General features: G+C 41.7%; 1 protein-coding gene across 5 annotated transcripts in view; it reads left to right on the top strand.

Moving 5' to 3' along the window:
* The window catches only part of ARHGAP6 (Rho GTPase activating protein 6), a 430489-nt gene that overhangs the window by 194854 nt on the left and 211647 nt on the right, over positions 1-23988 (top strand). The window contains exon 2 of one of the 5 annotated variants that reach the window (XM_057495811.1): positions 3706-3844. The exons of the other annotated variants lie outside the window; for them this stretch is intronic. The gene's annotated coding sequence lies outside the window, so the exon portion shown is untranslated. The remainder of the gene's footprint in view (positions 1-3705; positions 3845-23988) is intronic. 5 annotated transcript variants of the gene reach the window in all.

Genomic DNA, 23988 nt, shown 5'->3' with positions numbered 1-23988 from the left:
ACCCAGTCATTCTTTTCCCATGATATCCCTACTGCCTAGAATGGCCCTGGCACAGGGTGGGCACCCAATAAATATCTGTGAGCAGAAGCCCTTTGTAATCTTGGGCTTTTTAAACATTTCCTGTCTTCTCTCCTGTGTCAGACTTCAGCTGACTTCTTGACTTATTAATGTCTAACAGCTGTGTCTAAATTTGCTACCTCTGTTCTGATTTAGCTGGAATACCAGTTTATGAAGTCTGTTAATCCTGGGTCTAAAGTCAGGAATCAATCTCTAAACTAGGATGTGAGGGATTCTCAGAAAGCCTGCACGCATGGACGCTGGATCTGGGAGTGTCCGTGAGTGAGGGGCTGGGGCCCACTTCTGTGCAGCAGCCACTCCCTGAGGATGTGACGTGGGCAGGCCTGCTGGCGGGGGTGGTGGTGGTGGTGGGGGGTGGGGGGGTGGAATGCAAAGGCACTGAAGAGAAGCAACAGGAAGGGAGAGGGAGACAGCCCCTCCCAGCGCTCCTCTCTCTGTTGCATCTGGGTTAAAAGTCTCCCAGGCAGTCCAGGGCGGCAGGTGTGTTGCTGGTATAGCTCGTCTGCCTTTCACAAGGATTGTGGGGCCCTTCCTTAAGTCCCCGCCAGATCGCTGACTCTGGATTAGCACAGCCTGATTTAGATTGTAAGCCGTGAAATGACGGGGAGTAAATAGATTTAAAGGTCTTAGGTGCTCGCCAAATTTTGCACTAAGATCACCAAATGTTTACAAATGAATATACTCGATTGATATATTTTAATGTACCTTCTCAGATTCTCTGATTGTAACCTAATTTTCAAGAGATCAACTTTTCTGATGCATTTTATTCTTAAATACATTCTGGATACTTAAAAACATGGAGAGGTCAGATGAAACAAAAAGGACTCCCACTAATCATTATACGGTCCTGCTTTCTCTCCGTTCATGGTGAATACTTGAATGTGAATATGGACTACATCTTAGTTTGGATAAGTTATACACACAGCATATGAGACTGATTTGCTCATTCTAATATGAGCATTGCTACTAAGGGCTTTTTCATTGAAAAATGTCTTGTCCACTTGAAATGAAAACTAGTCAGGATTTTCTCTGGTTATTTGACACACTCTTAGAACTCTTATAATGTAAAAAAAAGTTTTATGGTAAAATCTGCATGTTTGGAGTATCAGCTAAATTACATTTCTGAGATGAAGTTTTCAGAAGAATTCGGAGTTGTGGCTTTGGGCAAAGTTGCCGCGGAAACAGAAAAAAACCACGTCAGATTAATAAACCTTAAAAATATATTTTGAATGACCCCTTTCTGCAGCTGACTGAAATAGCTGGTAAAGAAATGTCTAAGTCAGTCCAAGTAAAATAAAGAGGCTGCAAGCCCCTTGCCAGCAGGCGGAGCACCTGGGCTCTTCATTTGCGGAGCTCACGGTGCCAGGTAGGTGCTGCCCCGCCTGGGCAGAACTCCCTGACATTGCTCTGGATTCCTTACTCGGCGGTGCTTGTGCTGTTTTAATTAGATCCACAGAGTAATAATAGTTGAGCAACAAATTGGAAGAATTTGCTGGAAGAATTTGAAAATGGTAACACGTAGTATTATTTTTCTAAGTGTTTATGCACATGACCTTTAACAGTCTCCGTATGATGTCATTTTGATGGTCTTAGCAAAACGTAAAGCATACTCTTAACTTTGATCTCAAAAGAGGACGCATTCTCCCACATTTGCTACTGACTTACAGAGAAGGGCGTTGTACCCATCAGGATCCCAGCAGGAAACAGAGGGCACACCGAGAAAGGCTCAGAATAAATCCTCACTGATAGTGTCAATAGGTTTAAGGGGATCAGCAAGGAGTGGTGAAGCACACGGTGATTAGCAACGCTGCGGCGCTGTTGCCACATGGGCACAGGGAGGAACCAGTGTGTCCAGAAACCAGTGACTTCCAGTGTTGGCTGCAAGGACCCTGAAGTGGCCCCAGAGAGGATGGAGAAGCAGGGATGGAGTGGGAGGACAAACACCCTGACTTTGTTGTCTTCCTGCGCTCCCATCTCCCGACCAATCCATTGAGATCAGTCCCAGGAGGGCACAGGGCAGCACAGCGAAGGGCAAAAAGTTTTGCTTGGTTTTGGCAGAAGGAGAAGTGCAGGGTGGGGCTGGGGGGGGCATTGGCAAACATAAAAGTCACCAAATGCATGTTCAGTCTTATTTGGGGTTTGCTTACATTATGAAAGATTCTAAATTCCTGAGAATATAGAGGACTCCCAATTCCTTAGAATGTCTCTTTCCTCTTCCCTGTAGGTTATTTTAATTACCACATGTCAACTAGTAATGTGTTAGGTCTCTGCTGGTTGAGGACTAGTTGCAACTGAGGACTGCAGCTTATCCATCCTGAACTCTGGTTAACTTAGCAGAGAGAAAACTTCCCTTGCAACCTTGACTGCAGAAAGTGCCTCTCATTTGTAAGTTAGCTCCTCCTGAGGCCCCTGTGCATCACTTTTACAATGTCCATCTTGCTTTAAGTGCTTCTGTAAAGACTATATTCACAGCGGAACCGGAAGTGTCCAAAGGGGGCAGAGGCCAGAACCAGGGATGGCATCTGGACTCCGTATTCTTGCTCACATGTAGCATGTGTCTGACACTTCGTATGTGCTGGAATGCCAACAAAATTAATCAGTAACTTACAGCTCTTAGAAATATTTAGGCTGATTTATAGTAATAACAGTAATAACCACTATTTACTGAATGCTTTCCGTGAACCCTGGACATTCTATATGTGTTAGCTCATTTAAATCCTTAAACAAGCCCTGTGAGGTAGGTCCCATTATCATCCCTATTTGAAAGGTGAGGAAACCAAGTTTAGATCTGTTTTCAGGTTACACAGCCAGTAAGTAGTGGGCCTGGGACTCAAATCCTTGTCTGTCCGACTGCCAGGTCTCAGTGCTTGAACTGCTGCACTGTGGCTGACTGTTAAAATGGCATTGGCTTATGATGACACTTTTTAAAACTTTTTATTTTGTTATAATCAGACTCAGAGAAAGTTATAAAAGTAGTACCAAGATTTCCCAGGTACCCTTCACCCAGCTTCCCTCAATGATAGCATCTCACACGACTATAGTGCATAAATAGCAAAACCAGGAAATTGACATCGGTACAGTATTATTAACTCGACTACAGACCTTGTTCACATTTCACCAGTTTTTTACATGCACTCCTCTGTGTATGTGTGCGTGAGCCAGCGAGTGAACGAGGGAGAGAAAGAGAGAGAGAATGTATGTGTAGTCCCGTGCCATGTTATCATGGTATAGGCTGGCATAGCTGCCACCACATTCAACATACAGAACTGTTCCATCACCACAGAAGGACTTTCTCATGTTACCCCTTTTTAGTCACACCCACACTACCTCCAACCTCCATCTGTAATCCAGGCAACCAATGACTTGTTCTCCATAAAAGGATACCTTTCAAATTACCCTCTGTCCTTCCAGTACAACAGGAATATTTCTGTCTCCACAGATGATTTATGACAAAAACATCAGAAACATGACAGGAGAAAATAAGGTGAATCGATAATGAGATCAGAGAGGTTTCGGTGTTCTTGGTCTTAGTAACATATACAACCACAAATAAAGAACATCCTTTTCGGTATTTTTTAGCTGAGTGTTGTAGTAATTTTGTGATTCCAACTCTTGTGTTTTCTCCAGCGAAGTGCTTTTGATTGAAACACCACAGAGTATAGCTCCTGCAGGAATGCTCCACACTCCCTCTTTGCATGGCTATTCTAATGGAACATCCATTTCAGGAATGACAACGCGTGGTTGAGCTTGCAGCAGCCTGGAAAAGGTACATGAGAGCTGGCACTCTGCCCTCCCAAAGTATTTATGAACAAGGATAAACACAAGTCCTGCATGTATTTGTGGTAGCCATGACCCAGCTGTGCTTTGAGCAGCACAAGGGTTATGTAAATCCTGGCATTCATGGTACACATGCATTTTTATTCATTCATTTCAAAGGGAGTGGCAGTTCATAGACCTCTCTTGGGGAAAAGTTTGAACCTTATCAAGATTAGCTGGTTCAAAAAAACCCTTAATAGCTGTTTTTATTCAGGAGGCTGCAGAGTGAAACCTTATCAATGGAACACAGTTAGAAAGACTTCCTGCATTTATTTGGTTCCCACTATTCAAAAAAAGGTGTAAAAAGTGCTGATGCTGTCTGACTCTGCAAACATAGGCATACTCTTATTAAACACTTTACTGCACAGTTTTACTATATAACTTGCTTTGACCTTTATTAGAAAGGGGAGAATATTTTCTAAAACCTAGACTTAGGCCAACTTATTGCTTTTAATTAGGTAGGCAGATAATGCCATCATTACTGTGTAGATACTTCATATCACCCATGGTAGGAACTCTAAGGGGAAACCTGGATTCAAAGAACGATGGGGCCTTCCACCAGATTTCTGCACTGGGGAACACTTTTTTTAAATTTTGGATAGCATTAAAAAGGAATGAAATATTGAACTCCTGGCATGCAAACACATATGCACACAGACACACAAAATAGTTCTTTATTTTATAGCTGTGTTGTCTAAAATGTAGAATTGTGTTTGTATTGGTTAGGTATTGTCACGCTAAAGTGCTGTGTAACAAACTATTTTGAACTTTAGTGGCTTAAAACGACATCATTTCTTCTCATGGATCTGTGGGTCAGCTGGGGTTGGCTCTCCAGGGCAGAGTTCAGCCTTTTGACCCAAAGTCAAGCTGCCTGTCCCACAGGGACTGCTTCATGTGTTTATTCCAGGGCCCTGGGTTGGTGGGGTAGCTTCTACCTGGGGAGGTGCAGAGGCACAATATGACAGATGGAATTGACTAAGTATTCTTAATGCACAGGCAGGACTCTGGCACACTCTCATCTCTACACAGCTGCCCTTGGCCAAGGCAAGTCAAATGTCCAAGCCTACTGTCAGTGGGTGGGGAAGTACACTCCCTCCATGATGGGGCCATGGTGAGGGTGAGCCCATTAAGAGGTAAAGAAATGGGCAAATCACTCACTTTATCACGGTGTGTCATCAAATTCTCTTGAAAATACTGAGATTTTTAAGAAGGTGCAAATCTTTCTCAATTTTTTTTTCACTTGGTCAAAATGAGTTCTTTCTGTCATGGATCTGAATATATATTATTTCCTTAGACCTAATTAAACAACAAAGGCAGGATGGTGGTGCCATCCTATACCAGTCCCTGCAAATTCACATTGATTGGATATAGACTAAATAGATGTCAAGGGAATGTTACAGAAACAGACTGAATGATATTAATATTTTAACAGAATTGTCACAACCTTCCCTTGTTTCCTTGTGCTTAGCAGCTGTGCTTCCTCAGTCTACCAACAGGAAAACATTCAGAATCACCTCCCAAGAGATTTTTTTAAAAATCTGCTTTGATTTATTAGTGTCACTTTAAAAAGTTTTTAAATTTATCTCTTCTTTTAAAACCTGGAAGAAATTGTGGATGAGATCATTCACAATCAGAAGAAAAATATATTAATCCTTTCATTCAAACATATCAGAGCCCACATTTGGAAATTAGCTGGTTAGTTTGATCACTTTTGACATGTAAATGGACAAGCTATATTAAAAATAATGCACACACATAGAATCTCCTCTCTGAAGTTCAAAAGTCTTGCCCAGTCTTCATCATTCAATCGATTGCACAGCTGCCAAATCCTAGATGGTTGGTGGTTTTTCTCAGTTTTCTGTGTACATGCTCGTACCTAGTAGAACACCTGCCATACTGCAGTCACTCCTTTGTCTAAGTCAGGGGTCAGCGAATTATGGCCCATTGGCCAAATCCAGACTGCTGTCTGCTTTTTCAGAGACTCCGAGCTAAGAATAAATATTACATTTCTGAACACTGGGAAAAAAAGCAAAAGAAGGCTATTTCACGACATGGGAAAATGATACGCAATACGAATTTCAGTGTCTGCAAATCAAGTTTTATTGGAAACAGCTATGCCCATTCATTTACATATTGACTACAGCTGCTTTCATGCTACAACAGCAGAGTTGAGCAGTTGCAACAGGCTGTCTGGCATTCAAAGCGGCAAAAATATTTATTATCTGGCCCTTTCCTGGAAAAGTTTGCAGATCTGTGGTCCAAAGCTATGTCTCAAATTACTACCAATGGGGCAGATAGGTCTAGGGTTACTCAAGAATGAGGGCAAAAGGAAGGGGACACACGTGGTTAGTGCTGGGTACTTTCAGATAAGGGCAGAGTATCATTGAACATTCATTTATTCACCAGTATGGGTAGAGAATGAGTATGTGTCCAGCATTACAGGAGAATTTCAAAAAAGGATAACATGTAGTTTCTTCTCTCAGGCTTCCTCTTGACTAAAAGTAAGGTGCATCTGCATAGAGGTTATGTACAGTGTCTGAAACCTATCTGCCTTGTCCGATTCTCTAAGATCCAAGAAACCTTTGGGAATTTTTAAGTTAACATAGTATTTTTTCATTGCTTATTTTGTAAATATTCTAGGTGGAATGCTTGTCATGAGCATTGCTGTTCTTACCAGTTCAAAGTGGAGAAAGAACTCTGAAAAAAATGTCATTTACTCATTGGTTTAAAATGCTCGTTCCTCTCATTTTGCTTTTGAGATTTTTACATTAGTGCAGCCAGAACTCCCTCGGAGGAAAGAATGTAAAGGGCCTCCAAGGGCCAACCCTAAAAACACCACTGCCTTGTTCTTTAAACTCTGAAAGCTCACTGAGCGCTCAGCCACGCCAGCTGAGCAGTGACAGAGCTCTTGGTCCTGCCAGCGCAGCCCGTGTTTTGCCAAGGGATGTGGCCCCATCTTACACTTTGTGATGTTTCTTTTGGCTGACTCTTCCACATTCTTGTGACCCTGTGAATGGAGATGTCTTTCCAGCTTTAGACCTACAACATGGCCTCCTGCTATCATTTCCTGCAGGTCTTGTCTTAGATCTCAGCCGCTTCCTGAGTACATGTCACCTTGGTGTCTCTACAAAGGAGCATGGGAGGCTCAGCCAGGCTGGTTCCCAGCAGCTACTGAAGCATAATGTTCATGAGTCTTCTCACTGGACTCTGCAGAAGGATGAGCATGGAATTCTCTTCGCTTCCAAAGCAAGGGGCAAGGTGGGGCACTGAACAGAGAACCAGGAAAGTGCCCCTGAGGGTGGGGACTCACATGACCCCAGAGGAGGAAATTCCAGTTGAAAATAGAAACCAGGTCAGCACCCTTGTGAGAGGCCGTGTACTAGCCTCGGAAACTGGCAACCTGTGGCCAGTGAAGGCTGCTATCAGAAGCCCATGGACTGGCTGGAATGAGGGTGTTGTGTTTTATGGCAGCAATGAAACCCCAAATGATGCATATTTATCTCCTTTCACAGTTGTGCCAGGCTGGAGAGTTATGCGGAAATGACTCAATTTCATATGCTTGTTATGTTGACCATTGGTCAGTTCTTTAATAGAGAAAGACAGTTTGGGAACCGTGTTTTCCTGAGAACTATGGTGTATGTATATATGGCAGAGGCAACTTCCAACTTACCATGATAAGCATTTTCTCCATTGGTTGTTAAGGGATAAGGAGTTGGCCTATAGAAGCTATGTATCTCCTCAATTAAATTGAAATATCTGAATTAGTGTTCCTTAAAAATGATAGCTCTATAGTTAACTAGGAAATGCTCACTATATTACCAGGTTGCTAAGAAAGCTGGTGGCTTTTTGACTAGTCAGGAGTTTCTAGAATATCTTTAAAGAGAAAGAAACTTTCTTTAGATACTTTACCATAGCCCTTAGAAAGCTGTGGAACAGGGTATCATTTGGGGGAAGTTTCGTTGGCTTGATTCAGCCCATGATACCAGTTTGGAAGAGACCAAACCTCTCCAGGGTTTTATCTGCAAATAAAATGAAGTGAAGAATGTGACTATAAACTGTTTTAACCCATTAAAGTTTGGGTTTCTGGGGGGAACAGGGATGTTGGAAGAGGGTGAAATAGACACTTTTGACTTTAATGAGGAAAATACTGCCTGTTGGTTGGTTGTCACAAGCTTTAAAGTAGTATTTCACAGTGGAGAAATATGTCATTTGTAGGACTGTTTTTCCACAGGTTTCTTTGAGGCCTTTATTTGTTACTTCAAATTTTTAAATATGATGGATACCAAAATCTTGGTGTAGAAGTAAGATTTTGTTAAACGAGAAATAAGTTTTTGATCTGTATTTTGTATATGTGTGTGAAAAGCTAATGCCTTCCACAAATCTAGACAGACAAAGCAGATGGGGTGGTTGCTGGGACTGAGGGCGGGAAAGGGGAGCTGCTGCTAATGGGCACAGGGGTGTGCCTGGGGCGAGGAACCGTCCTGCCACGGGATTGTGCTGGGGGCCGCACAGCCCAGCACCTTCACTGGTGAATATTATGGTATGTGAATTACATCTTAATAAAGCTGTTTTTAAGGAGTGTGCATTAATAAGAGAATCAAAAAGCATTTAATTGCAAATGAGGGGTGAAATCAATCTTATACAACCCAACTTAATATACATTAGCAACATTTTAGTATATCTTTTTCTCTTCTAGGCCATCCTCTTAGAAAAATCAAAAGGTAATAAATGAGAGAAAACACCGCCTTTTACTACTTATTCAGAATTCACAGTAATTTGACAAAGCATACATCTGTGGTCAACACAGAAAAATGTCGCTCTGACTTCCAAGAAATTCAGTGTTCTCAAAGCAAAAGCAAAATAGCTGTCTGAGTGACCAGCAGGACTGGCTACATAGTCTGATGAAAATGTTCGAGAACTGGGGTATAATTATGGTTGCACAGCTTGGTAAATTTACTAAAAATCATTGAATTGTACATTTAAAATGGGTGAATTTTCATAAAATTCACATAAATTTTACTGTGATAAAGTCTACTTCGTAAATATAAATGTAAATGTGAATATATACAGAAAATACCTCCTGGTGGCACAGGCCTAGTGCTTACATTCCATGTAATGAAGTCACAGCCACAAGGCCATCGTCTTGTCTTCTCCATCTTGTTTGGGGCATGTTGGCTTGACTGTGTGAAGTGAAGTTTGCTTGGGCCTACTGAAGTTATTCTCTTTGTTTACAAAGGAGCTATTGAAACCAGCTTTTCACCCATTTTTTGTTTCCCATTGCTTTATTTTCTAGCACAGTGGAAATATCCCATTCCAACTCAAAGTTCTTTTTTTCCTTCCCTTTTCCCCCACTAACTTCTATTTATCCTTCCCTTCCCTTTGTGGCCAAGGGCACTCAGGCCCTGGGGTTCCAGTCACGTGGGTTTTTAGTTTCAGACAGTTAGTTGCTGTGTCTGGTGATAGCTGGAGATGTGTTTATTAACCTGAGGGGCTGGTGTGCTACGTGGTTCACCACAGACACCTTCCTCTATACACCTGAGCTAGTTAGAGCGTTGTTTGTTTAATACCTCTCTGGAGATACAATTCATACATTTAAATACAGTTCACACATGTAAATATAACTCACACATTTAAAGTGTACAATTCAGTGGGTTTTAATACATTCACAGGATTGCCCAAACATCACCAATAGCTAATTTTAGAGTATTTGTGTCTCCCTAACAGAAGCCCATACCCATGAGCAGTCCCGTTCCATCCACTCCCACCACCCCCTGGCCCCTGACTCCCATCCACCTGCTTTCTGTCTTGTTTTGCTTGTTCTGGACACTTCCTATAAATGAAAGCCTACAAGATGTGGTCCTTTGTGACTGTCTCCCTTCACTTCACATAATGTGCTCAAGGTTCATCCATGTTATAGGATGTATCAGTATTTCGGGTTTTTTTGTTGTGTTTTGTTTTAGCTGCAGGATATTTCATTTTATGGAAACATATTTTGTTTATCGATTCATGAGTTGATGGACATGTGGGTTGCTACCATTTTGCTACCATGAATAGTGCTGCTGTGGACATTCATGTGTGAGTTTTGTGGGGAAGTATGTTTTCACTTCTCTTGGGTATATATACCTAAGGGTGAAATCTGTGGGTCATTACGTAACTCTGTGTTTAACCATTTACGGAGCTGCCTGACTGCTTTCCGAAGTGACTGCCCTGTTGTACAGTCCTGCCAGCAGTGTATTAAGATTACCGTTTCTCCACATCCTCAACACTTGTTATCATCTGTCTTTTTGATCATAGCCATCCTAGTTGGTGGAAAGTGCTATCTCACTTGTGCTTTAATTTTTAGTTTTAAATAGAGGCACATTAGAAGGGGATTATTTGTTTTACAACACAATTTTCTGTAGTGCTCTTTTAGAAACCACAAAGCCCCTGTGTACTTAAAACAGTATATGTACTTCAGAAGAAATAGTTCACCGCAGGCTGCGCCTTCCAGCAGCATCCATTACAAAGAGCAGAGTGCGTGTAAAAGCTCCCTCCCTCTCTCCTTGCCCGGAAGGACCCTGTCTGCCCTCATAGGGAGGCTCGGGCTACCTTTGCAGTTCTCCTCGGAGAGCATGGCAGGGGTCCTCTAGCTCAACAGCTCTTCAGCCCTGGCACCTGGCAGGAAGACTCTGAGAAGGCCAGGGGTCATGTGGCAACAGGTCCTTGTTTGTGTTCCTGAGTGAACACTTGACATAGATAGCCAGTGAATCATGGGGTGCAATTCAGAGGCCCACCCCCATTTCCCCAAGAGCTGTGGAACCAGATGGACCTGGCCGTGGCCCTTGTCATATCAGTTATACCTGGAGAAGTATAGGCCAAGATATCCAGGCTGAACCGGCGTCAGGCTGGGGAAGAGAGGGAGGAAAGCACTCCAGAAAGAGGGAATGGCTTGTGCAAAGACCCTGGGGAACAAAGAGGCATAGCAGGCTCGAGTAACTAAATGAAGACATTCCAGAGTGAGTGAGCGAGTGGCATAGGAGGTGTTTGGAGAAATGGGTGGAGATAGGCAAGAAGAATTGCAAGTCTTAGAGGCCACAGAGTAAAGATGTTGGATTGTAAGCTAGGAGCAAGAGGAAGCTATTGAATGATTTTAAGCAGTCTTGACAGTTGGAGGTTGTGTGTGTGTGTGTGTGTGTGATGATCAATTTCCTCACCCATAAAAAAGACCTGATGAAATTGTTGCAGCCTTTTGGACACTCATGATAGGAGGTCCTTTATTGCCAGGATATGCAGAGGCTCTGCATTCCCAGGTATCTTGTCAACACTGGTAGGAAGAATTCGTGGATGACTACTGTAGGATCCTACTACTTTAAAACATGCCTCTGTCTGTTCTGGTCTGGCCCCACTGGACAGCAGTTACCACGTCTCCCAGCTCACTAGGGACAGAGAGGATCCTGCTGGTTCAGTTTGCGCAGTGGCATCCATACAGGGAAAACACCCATCATGCTGTCCCATAGGCCCCTACTGACTGGGTGACAGGTGGGTCAGGTGCCACCCCTGAGCTAATCTGCTATGGCTTGGGGTAGTTCTACTGTAGCCAGATGGAGTTTTATGCTTATGGAGCCCCCAGTGGCTGGTGACCTCAGAAGGAGGTAACTGTGGGCATGGAAAGGACTTTATTGCCTTTCTCTGTGTCAAACAAGCAAACCACTGCCAAGAGCAGCAATAAAAAAAATTTTTGCACAGTTATGGCAATGGTAACATATATTGTAGGTGAAACTTCTACAATACTTGCCACACTGTTTATAGCAATGCTTATCACATAGTGTGCACCAAGAAGTTGATTGCTATTTTTGTTATTAACCATCCCATTCCACCAATTCCCACACACACATCACTCCACTAGCCTCTGCTTGACAGGTTACCAGACTAAGGTCTTAAATCTTTGACACAAGAGCTGGTGGTAACACCTTTGACCAATGGATGGGATGACTTATAGTTCTATTTTCATAATTTTTTTTTAAGTTATGGCTTTGAAGTCATTTGTTTTCCTTAGTTATTAATCTTACTGCTTCTTCCAATGTTTGGTTGAATAGCATTTCATTGTGTTTTGGTTAAATGATTTATGGTTAGCTCACAAATTCCAGTCTCAAGATTAAAGTTACTCACAAATTCTTTAGGACATTCACTGTGCTAGCAGAAATTTTAAAAAGAAAAGAACTGTAGGCTATCATTCCTGTATCTGATTCCTCCATGATTCTGTTGAATTCCATCACATACCTCCACATGGCCAATAAACATATGTTACATACAGACAGTTGGCCAATAAGGAAATGAAAGCATGCTCAAAATCATTAGCCATCAGAGAAATGCAAATCCAACCCATAAGGAAATAGTACTTAATGTGCTCTAGGATGGTAATAATCAAAAAAATAGATAATAGCAAGTGTTGGCAAGAAGATGGAAACATTGGAGCCTTCCTTCACTACTGGTGGGAATATGAAATGGTGCAGGCCCTTTACAAACAGTCTTGCAGTTCCTCAAAAAGTTCAGTTTAGAGTCACCATATGACTCAGCAATTCCACTTCTAGGTATGTACCCAAGAGAACTGAAAAGTGTGTCCATATACAAACTTGTACATACTTGTTCAGAGCAGCATTATTCATGATAGCCAAAAAGTAGAAATATTCCAAGTGTCCATCAACTGGTGAGTGGGTGAATAAAATGAGGTATACCATTCTTTGCCATGGAATAGTATCCAGCAATAAAGAGAATGAAGTACTGACATGTGCCACAGCATGGATGAACTTTGGAAATATTATGCTAAGTGAAAGAAGTCAGACACAAAAGGTCACATATTGTATGATGACATTTATATGAAATAGCCAGACAGGCAAATCCATAAGGACAGAAAATAGTTGGTGATTCCCAAGGGCTGGAGGAATGGGGGAAAGTGAGAAGTAACTGTCAATCGATATGGGGTGTCTTTTCATGGGGATAAAAAGTTCTAAAATTGGTTGTGGTGATGGTTACAAAACTCTGTGGCTATACTAAAAACCATTGAATGGAACATTTTAAGTGCATAAATTGTACAGTATGTGAATTATGTCTCAATAAAGTGCTTATAAAAAAACTAACCAAAGCAAGCCAACTGATGCTAGATTGGAAGGGTGTATTCCACTGTGAAGTAATTGTCTAGGCACATTTACTTATAAACCCGAAGCTCTTAGTTATCTGTTCATGTGTTCCTTTGCCATATATGTACTTCAGAAACTTCTCAGTTTACTTACAGTATATACGTGACAGCCAGTTTATTTTATGTGAAGCAGAAACAGAATGAGCAAGGACTGTTTATGTGAACATAGTCTGGCCTTTCGCTGGAGACTCGAATATATTTTAATGCCCCAAACCCACATATCCCACACATTAATCAGGGCCAACATGCTGGGAGCAGCCATGACTGGCAGCCACAGGAAACTGCGATGCATTTTTTGTGGGCATTTGTAGGCAAATGTAGCATAATCTCTTTCACTGGTGTGGTAATTGTGGTGGTGGTGGTGGTGGTGGTGGTGTGTGTATGTGTTTACATTGTGTGTGCCTGTGTGTTTACACCAAGCTCAGTCGGACTACGCTAGGCCAGACAGTACTATGAACCTCTAAAAAGGAGAAAAGATCAGTACCTTTGAAAATATATTCTTTCATGCTCTCAGTAGTTCCAAGATTGCTTTTCCCAGCTGATGCCTGGTTTAGTCTTCTGTTGCCAGAGGATCAGGAATGGGAAAGACAAGTTTCGCCCCAATATCCACTTTGTATCAAAGATTTTACTTGATGCCTTATACGTGTACTTTCTAATCCTTAGAACAACTCTCTAATGGGGTCTATTTATCCCATTTTATGGATGAAGAAACGAACACTTGCAGAAGCTAAGTAACTTTCCCAAGGTCGCAGAAATATTAAATGGTGGAGTTGGGTTTTGAACTTCATATTAGCTGATTGAAAAGAGCATATTCAGACTCTTTCATGTTAAAGTTCTCATCTTTCCAAGGAGAAATGATACCTTTTACTCTTTTGCTATTGACTTGATTATAATCATGAATAAAACTGAAGCAAAAATCGATTATTTGACTAGAGATTGATTACACAACAATTCAGGATTTAGACTAGGAATTAAGGATTTGCGATTTCCATGCCAGACCATAGTCATTCAGATTCTAAAATTAGTTGTTGTTTTTTTTCCTGTAAGTATATAAAGTCATAACGTAAACCTGCAATTTTTAGGATAATGGCCTCTGGAAGTAACTAATGATTTGAAAAAAAAAAACACAAAGGGGGAAGAAAAAAGAATTGCTCCTAAGAAACAGAATTGGGATCCAGAGAGCATTTGCTTTCACTCCGTGGTGTCGTCCTTCGTGGATTTGTCATATAGAAGGAGAGAGACGTGCCAACGCATTGGCAATAGGTGATGAGACGCTTATGTTGAGAACGGGAAGTGTGGAGAAGTAATTGTAGACAAAGAAGGGGAAAGCAGAGTGGAGTCCAGTGGTAGAGATCACGTGGTGGTGGCATGGTAGAGGCACAAGGGTCTCCCCAGGGCAACCACGGCCACTTGGTGGGAGAGGTGAAAATCAGTAGTGGGACAGCAATTTGGCCATACTGTTCAAAGTGGAAAGGGGAGGGCAGTGAAGAGGTAGAACCCAGAACTACACTCACATTTGCAGAAGCAGCAGCCAGCAGCCCCTCACACTCGGTCTATGAGGACACTGAGCCCCACACTGAAGAGACGTTATTAGTCACAGTGGATTGTTGGTGTGGATGGCTGGAGACACATTCATTTGGTGTGGTACCACTGTGACAGACTAATTCAGCTTTGTATTTGATTTGCATTTTCACCTATAATTATGCCTCTAAGACTAACTGTTTCAGTGGTTTAAAAAGACAAGGAAATGTCTCTATTAGAAAAACAGAAGATCTTATAATAAGATGGTCAGCCCGTAATCTCTGGATGTGTGCTTATCTAGAATGAATCGATGACCCAGGGTCACTGAGGAGTCACTGTACTGGGACTTCAGAGCTGCAACCTGCTCTTTTCAAAAAGTATTTTTGGAGACGTTTTTTCCTTCCCGAGGTTACCCACAGCAGTACCCTCTGACCACATTTTCTTTGAGCTCTAGATTTAAAAAAAATCTATAGCCACCCACAAACAGAAAATGTCTTAAAATGAGGCTTTCAGGGGTATAAAACTTATGAACTGAAAAGAAAATTGGGTTCCTGTTGGCAGGTGCTGTTACCTTCATTGAATTCTAATAACATGGACTCATTTTTAGATGAATTAAACAAATGCAAAGCAAAAGGGTTGTTTTTATATTTTAATTTAAATGTTGCATTATAAAGACTGAAGATTGACTTGAATAGATTGGAAGACTTGACTGTTGAGTCGCACAGTCATCTTTGGAGTCTTGTTCAGGCAGTTACGTGGAGTCAGATTTTAAGACTTTGATGCCGGGATGGCCTTGTTTCCAACCTGAAGGCTCCTTGGTACTATGGTAGGTTCTGGAGACAAATGTTAGGATGGTTTACAGTGGGGCAGGGGGAGGGGTACAAGACAGATTACCAGTGGGAGCTGCAAAGAGAGGAGAGGCTCCTCAGAGAGGTGAGGAAGATGGCATTTGCCCTGCCTTGGCGTGAATTGGTCAGGTGGTCGTGGTGAAAATGGAGAGGAGATGCCATCCAAAAAACAGGCCGTACCAGTAAAGGATAGAGGAGTGAAACTCGGTTATCCATCTATAACATATTCACTTTCATATTTTCAGCATTTTCTTCCCTCCTGCCTTATGCAGACCTGGCTGTTCTCCATTCATGTGTCTTGTTGAAACACTGCAGGATGTTCACCATTAGCACCTAATTATGAGCCCATTTCAATGTGGGAGCCTGTTTCATTTCTGCTTTAACATGGTTTAAGCATGTCGGCAAAGGAAGAAAATTTACTTACATTGTTAACCATCCCTTTTCATGTCCTAAAACAGCAGATTTGTTTATCCAACAGATTTTGCCAAGAAGGCAGTGAATGAAATTTCAGTTTTCAAGCATGTTTGAAGTTAACATTTCCCGACGGAGAGCCAAGCTCAGTCAAGCAACACTTTCCTATGAAAGTGTCTTTGAGCTCAACATAAATCATGCTTTAAAGTAACATTCTGCCTTCAGAGCAGCCAATAGAAATGCAATCCAAATGACATAGGTAATTATATGTTTTCTAATAGTCATGTTTAAATATGTAAAAAAAAGTAGAAACAGTAATATATTTTTCCTAATATATCTCAAATACTATCATTTTGGTATGCAATCAATAGAAAAATTAGTAAGTCGATATATTACATTTTTCTTCCTGAGTCTTTGAAATATCGTGTGTATTTTATACTTATACCACACCTTAATTTCAACTGGCCACATTTCAAGCACTTAATAGCCATAATGGCTACTGGCTACCATATTTGACCTCTGAAGCCAACAGAATTAGGAGCCAAAAGGTAACAGATTTGATTCTGTTATCTGCTGGGGAAGTTTTCATATCAATTGGTGGGATTCTCTCTACAAGCCTATGCCCCAGCTCTGGGCACCCCAGGACCACATTTCATTTCTTCCACTGAAATAGTCAGGATCTCATATCTGTAGGTGGGGTGAGTATGGAGCCATGTTTCCTTGTTGCATGATAAAATCCAGCTGTTCTCTGCTGGTGTTCTACTCGGCTTTGATTTTCAGCCCCTTTGCTTTCCCACACTGAGCAGCCAACGCAAACTATTGTCTGCAATGCTACCTGTTCCTTCTGAAGAAGGCGAAGGCACTAATCAGATTTGCACTCGGTACAAGGTGTTCAAGTGAAATTACCTCCTTGTTTTGGCAATCATCCCTCCCAAATTGCTGGGGTGTATCTTCATCAGGGGTTATATAAATAGGAATTGCCCACCTTCTAAATAGAATGTATAATACTGGAGGTAACCTAGGCATCTTCCCACGCCCTGCCACAGTTGACGCCCAATTATTCCCCAGAACACCTAAGCCTTTACGTAATAGGGCCCTGGGAAGAGGGGAAGTGGCAGGCAAGAGTGCAGTCGATATTTCACACATCGCTCACTACTGTGTGAAGCATTTAGCCCAGGCACTTGGGTGCGAGACTCTTTTTGCTTCCAGTTCCGGGTTTGTCACATTGCAAGCATGGCTGTATGTTGGTGCTGATACCCAGAGACAGCCTGTGATTGCTAGACCTCTTGACTTCCTGATCCAAGTGCAGTTATGGACAAAGCTATCCTAGGAGAGAGGACTCCTGGGTGATAAAGCCCCAGTTGTTATGATGCATTTCTCGTGTAAGAGAGCCCTCTTCTATTTTGTTAATTAAGCTGCTATATAAAGCTTTGCTTAAATTAGGCACAGGCTCAAAGCATGACTCACTGACAGTCTTTAATGTTTGGAAAATTTTCAAAGAAGTTGGAACCAAAATGGGTGGGAAAATTACATGCATATTTGAGCTGTTCTCTTCCGTTAGTATTTGTAATTCTCCTTTAAAATGATACAGACTTAAGACACTTATGTAGAGGGTAATCATGTGACCAAGAGCTTGGAAATCAGACCCTAAGTTTCTGGGCAATGTCACACTTGTAGTTTGTATTTGGAATCAAGCACCGTTTCACATCCTCACTCTGGAATTTACTGGAACTGAGTGACTTGGAGCAAATTCTTTGTGAGCCTCAGTATTACTGCCTCATAACTGGGTCAGTAAAACTATCTCATGGGGCTGCAGCCAATACTCAGCAGGATGAAGTACGTAAGTGCTTGGATAGTGATCACTACAAAGAAAAGCCGGAATCAATGCCAACTACCCGGTTTTAAAAGTTAACATGGCATCAGATGGCTTCAATTTTATATGTATAACGAGAACACATAATGTACTAGCTTTTTAACCTAATTATTCTTATTCCAAAACAGGAAATATGCCTAATCATATATTTTTATTCAAGCCAACACACATTTGCTGAGTTTGGGTAGTGTCAAAGAACTTGGTGAGGGCTGAGGAGGGGTATATTATGGTTACGTTTTGAGTGTCCTAACATCCTGCACATAGGAATGGCTGTGAGGTCAGTTTCCTTCCTGTGGCTGTTAGAATGTGGTGCCTGTGGCCCTGTAGTCCTCACGCGTGTGTGTGGGGCGTACAGTTTTGCCCTCTCCCACCCCAGGGACATTTGGCAGTATCTGGAGATGCTTTTGGTATCACAACTCGGGAAGGAGCTCCAGGCATCTGTGTATAGAGACAAGAGCAGTTGCTCAACACCACACCGTGCACGGGACGTCCCCACCACAAAGAAATGTGAGGCTCTGCAGGGCAGTAATGCCAAGGGTAACCCTGGATTTAGCTTACCCCACTCTACCCCCATTCCTGTTGTACAGAATCCCACACTCCAGATGGCTAGTGGGGACACCACCACTTGATGGCCCAGGGGGGCACATACCTCACACAACTAAATGCCTTCCTGCCTGCCCTCTCCCCTCCTCCTTCTGCTGCTCACAGTCATTCTGCTTCAAGAAATCATTACCATGTGAAACAATCTCACCCTTTCTCCCCCTCCTTCTTCCAGATGTTGGCGAGTTGTTTTAAAAGTGTATGTTGTTTGACACCTGCTCTTTCTGTTTTATATGGGCTCAAAAGAAATGACTGAGATGATAACCAGAGGTATGCTGCTAGTGAAACACCGCATCAAGACCAATTTACATCAACCATTAAGCCCTTGAAATTGCCCCAAAGTCCCTTTAGGAACCACATCACCTTAGTCTTGTATTCCTTTCCTCTTTTTCTTGTTAAATCTGATATCCTGAGGCATCAGGTGTTAAGGTAAACACAGTAGTTTCACTCAGTATTGTCCTATCTTTCATGTGATCGAGTAACATTGCTTTCTGTGGTTCTTCACTGCACGTGTAATAAATTTTAGCTGCAATGTGGGTTAAGTAGATGTTTCAGGTTAAGCGTAGAATACTGGTCATCTTTGATCATACAGTTTTAGGAGAAAATGTTTGCTGAGTTTCTCAAGAACTGATTGAAAGATTAATTTTTGACATATCACCCATCTGTCCATGGGGGGTACCTGTTTATTGTCCTGCCATGCATAGTGACTGCTCAGAGTGTCAGCATTCATGTGTGCAGATGGAACAAAACACTTGATAATAATTCCACCATGTGTAGGTTTAATGTTCATTGCTTTGCCTTTTTGCAGCCATAGCAGCTTTTTATAGAATAGTTTCTGGCTGTGGTTGGAGAGGGCATCAGCATTGCATAGTATGCCAGCTAAAGAAATACCCCTAAAGACCACTAAACAAAGGCGTCAGATTAATAAGTTGATTATTAGTAATGCTTGCTTAATAGACATGTCTGGTAAATCTGCTTCCCCAACACCACTTACACTCTAGAGCATTAGTCTCACCCAGACAGCTTTGTTCCCAGCGGACACTGGGCACAATCTGTGACATGTTTGGTTTTCACAACTGGGGTGGGGACAGTGTGCCACTGGCATCTGGTAGGTAGAGACCAGTGATGCTGCTAAACATCTAGCATCACAGGGCAGCCCCCACCACAGAGACTCAGCTGGCTGTAAATGTCACTAGTGTGGGACTGAGGAGCCTGCTGTTGACATCACGTCGTATTTTTCTAGAGTTTATATTCTCTCTCTTCATTTAGAGTTTTGGCCAGGCTATTAGGACCATCTAGGTAAGAAGTATCCAGGCGTGAGCTGGCTGGACATAAAGCTATGGGTGTTAAGGTTAATGTGATATCTATAAGGCTTGTCGGAGGGAATTTGTTTATTGGGTGGGAGTCTGGATTAGTGGCCCTTGGATGTCCTGGCCCAAGAATCCCATGCTCTCTCTCTTTTGCCCTACGGAGCTGTGTTTCAGTAAGAATCACTCCCAAAATTTGTGCTCATCATGAGCAGCCTGTTCTCAGATCCTGTCATCAGAGCCCAGCAGAATATTTCTGAAATGTTGATGAATGTGCTGAGAATATTATTTTAAAATAACATTCTGCATGCGACACCATGGTACACTCTCCTGCACGGAATTGATTCCAAGTGGAGGCTGACCTCTAATGTCTCATAGTAAATTAGTGAAAACCTATGAAAACAGTGCTAGGGGTTCCCATTATCTATTCACACAACTAGAAGCTGCCACTGCTGTCCTCCTAGATACATAGACATCCTCCTTGAAATTCAGACCCTCAAATAGTGGGAAAGAAATAGAATACAGCACAATTATAGAACAGTGTCATTATACAGTGAAAGGTCAAGCTATGCTAAACATTAAGAGTCTAACACTGAAGTATTTCTGGATGAAATGATAGGATATCTGGGATTACTTTCAAGACGATCTGCTGGAGTAGAAATCTAAGAGTGTTTTAAAGGGAGAATGGTAAGCTTCAGAGTGAAAACAGAGGCTTAGATGGTTTGTATTTTGGCTGTCTGTTCTTTAGCTGTGAATTCCACCTGGAGCAGAGGAGGGCGCAAGTTCATTGATGATACTACAGCAACACGCACTGCCTTTTCTTTTCATGATGGGAACATTTACCAGCCTCACTCTGTCCTCTTCTTTTCATCCAAAATGCCGTCCCTCCTCATACCTAAATCCAGTGCATTCCTGAAGACCTACCTCAATTCTCACACCCTCCTGGAGGTCTCTGAAGGTCTTCTAGGTGAAGTACCCACACTTCTGTGGCATCTTTAAAAAAATTGAGATAGAATTCACATTCCATAAAATGCAGCATTTTCAGGTGTACAGCTTGGTGAGTTTAGTATAGTCGCAGGGCTTTGCTGCCATCATCATGTTTGAGAATATTTTCTCAGGAAAGAAATGCTGCATCCATTAGCAGTCAACCACCTGCCATTTTCCTTCAACACCCCCATCCCTGACGATTACTAAGCTACTTTCTGCCTCTATAGATTTGCCTTTTCTGGACGTTTCACACAAGTGGAATCACACAATGTGTGGCTTGTTGTGTTTGGCTTTTTCTTTTTTCACTTAGCATAATGTTTTCAAGGTTCCTCCATGTTGCAGTGTATATCAGAACTTCATTCCTTTTGATGGCCAAATAACCTTCCATGGTATGGATGGACCACATTTTAAAAAATCCGTTCATCACTTGATGGACATTTTTGGCTATTATGCTGCTGTGAACATTCTTGTGCAAGGTTGTGTGTAGACATACATTTTCATTTCTCTTTAAATGAAATATGCCTGGGAGTGGAATTGCCAGATCATATGGGAACTCGAGGTTTATCCATTTGAGGAACCTCCAGATGGTTTTCCAAAGTGACTGCACCACTTTCCGTTCCCGCCAGCAGTGTGTGAGGGCTCTGGTTTCTCTACATCATCTTTGATATCTTGATCTGCTGAAGTCTGGGAATATCATTATCTGGCTTCAGGATGAATTATCTCACACATATTAGTCTCACTTCCCAAATGTAACCACAAGCTACTTAAGATGGTGATCCATTTACTCAGTCTTTGTCCTAGCAAATGTTTCTTGATTGCCTACTGTGTGCCAGGAGCTACGAAGAGCCAAGGCTATGAATGTGCATGAGCTCTGTTTAGTGGGGGAGGCACATAGAATCGCATCAGCCCATTGCTGGGTGACAGATGCCGTAATGACCACCTAGTCAAGGAGCAGTCTTTGCTTCCCAGAACTCACATTGATTGCCTCCCTCCCACAATGTCATACTTACAAACACCACTCAAGCCTACTATTTAATACATTCTATTTTAGAGAAAGAACAGACCTCTGTGTGTGTCCTCTTTTTAGTCCAAGTGTAGAAGGTCTGATTTTTCTCTTGGGCTTTTGTGTTTCAGTACCACTTAGCAAATATGCTTAAGCAAATAAATGCCAGCAATATTTCTAGCAGTAACTTTGGAAGTACAATGTGAGTTATTTTGAAACAGTGAATCATCAAGAATGTTAATCTGTTGATTTGTAAGTATAAAAGCTGCTTAAGACTCTAGGCTAAGGAGAGAAAGGAACTTTCTAAATTTTAATTTCTCTGGACTTGAAAATAAATTGTCCATATGTTGTTTTCACGTGCAGTCAGTGGGGTTTTATGTTTGTCTTTCTTCAACTACCACTCAGTGGTCAAGAGAAATTAAGATATTTGGAATCCCTAAAATATGTCAAGAATGAAAAGAATTGAACCGCAAACTGTTGAAACGTCTTGTTACACTATATGAAGGTACAATTCTCCAAATCTATGAATATAATCATCAAAATACATCTTATTATGTGCCTTTTAGCGATTTAACAATCGTATGGAGTTATTTTCATCTGAGTTCTTAATTACCTCATGTAGAAATGTCAATGCCAGCAATGGTTAAAGCAGATGCATAAAGGAATTTCTTGGATTTAGGAAAAAGCTATTGATCACCTGATGCATTCATGGAAAGAGAGTGGCACTTTTATTGCAGTTTGTAAATCACATCGACTTCAGCAATGACTTAAAAATTCTTCTGTTTTTTTTAACTCTGAAAAGAGGTTTGTTTATAGTAAAGAAAAACAAAGAAACTAAGAGCAAATTGTGTGTTCATATTAGATACAGATGAGTGAAATTCATACTGATTCTGTGAACATAGAAGAACAGTAAGATTCTCCCATGAGTTTGATATTTTATAAGCTCTTACACAATGCTTACTTTTTACCAAGCACTGCTTTAGGCTTTTCCCAAATAATAACTTCTATAGTCTTCATAACAACCCTAGAGAAATATACAATTACTTCCCTAATTTTACAGATAAGGAAACAGAGTTTCAGTAGTTTGCTGGAGGTGATTGACCCATGTGATTTGGCACCAGAGTGGCCACTTTCACAAAGAACACGATCATTCAGTTGACAGCAATGTGGGGATTCTGTTGGCTTGACTGGCAACCTTCCAGGTTTCAGAGGGTAATTGGCTGCAGGTTTTTTCATACAGCCTATGAGAGGAATGCAATTAAGTGTGGGAGAAATTAAGTGTATATTTTATACATTAAGGTTGTATATATATAATATTGTTCATATTATGTATATTAATGCTGCATATTGTACACATGTGCATATATTATACACACACATAGATGCTTACTCCTTGCAGGCTACTCTTTCCCATCAGCCTCCATGGGCTAGATAATAATGTGGGCTCTTCATCCCTGCTGCTCCCTTCTCAGGCTTTTAGGATCTGCAGTGCTAATTGTATTCTTGGAAATTATTATTCTTTCTTCTTGATAAGGAATATATTGAAAGATCAACAATGAAAAGAGAAACAGTGGACATCTCCACACACCCAGGATGGGTCACGGAAGAAAGGTCCCAAGGCCTCAGACCTGTCCACAGCTTGTCAGTCTGACACTAACTTTTGTGCTCTGGAGGCAGCTTCCAGAAAAAAGTTTGTTGTCATGGTTCTTACATGCAGGGCCATCTCATGGCGGTTGCCTGTAATATCAGCTCGTTCCAAGAATGGCAAACCTGTACTGGGCAGTTGGCTTTGCAAAGATGAGCCCCATTTACCAGCAGCTCCTACTGGCAGTAGCTTCCCCATGCCAGATCATTGTGTGTGGGGGGTGTATTCTCATGGGTCAAAATGATAAGCGTTATCAAGCCTTCTATTATTCCGTGCCTAGAGGACCTCAAAGTCAGTAGGACATTGCATGTGGTCATAATAGCAAGTTGTAAGGCAGAGAAGACACTGGATTGAAACTGATAATTGCCAGATAGGCTCTGAGATTTTTTAAAAATAAAGTTTATGTTAAACAGATGTAATGAGGAGAATCACAGTTGTATATGCTTCTTCAATATCAGGCCGTTTTCTCATCTTGGCAGTCATTCCTAAGCTTCTTTGTAGATGGGCTTCTGTGCCGCACCTTGGCTTCCAAGTACTGTGTCAGAATTTGGACCCGTACCTAACGGGAAAAACGAAAGCATGAGTCCCAGAATAGTGCCCAGATGTTATAAGCACTCAGTAAATACTCCTGAAAAAAATAAGTGGATTGACTACAGTTTTAAAAGGTAATAGAAAAAGATAATTTTAACCCTGTCCACTTTGGAGGAGAGGAAGCCACTATAAT

Source organism: Manis pentadactyla, chromosome X (assembly GCF_030020395.1).
Source record: "Manis pentadactyla isolate mManPen7 chromosome X, mManPen7.hap1, whole genome shotgun sequence".
NCBI classification, from domain to species: Eukaryota; Metazoa; Chordata; class Mammalia; order Pholidota; family Manidae; genus Manis; species Manis pentadactyla.
Note: the sequence above shows the minus strand (reverse complement) of the source record. Positions and strands in the feature narration are given on the sequence as shown.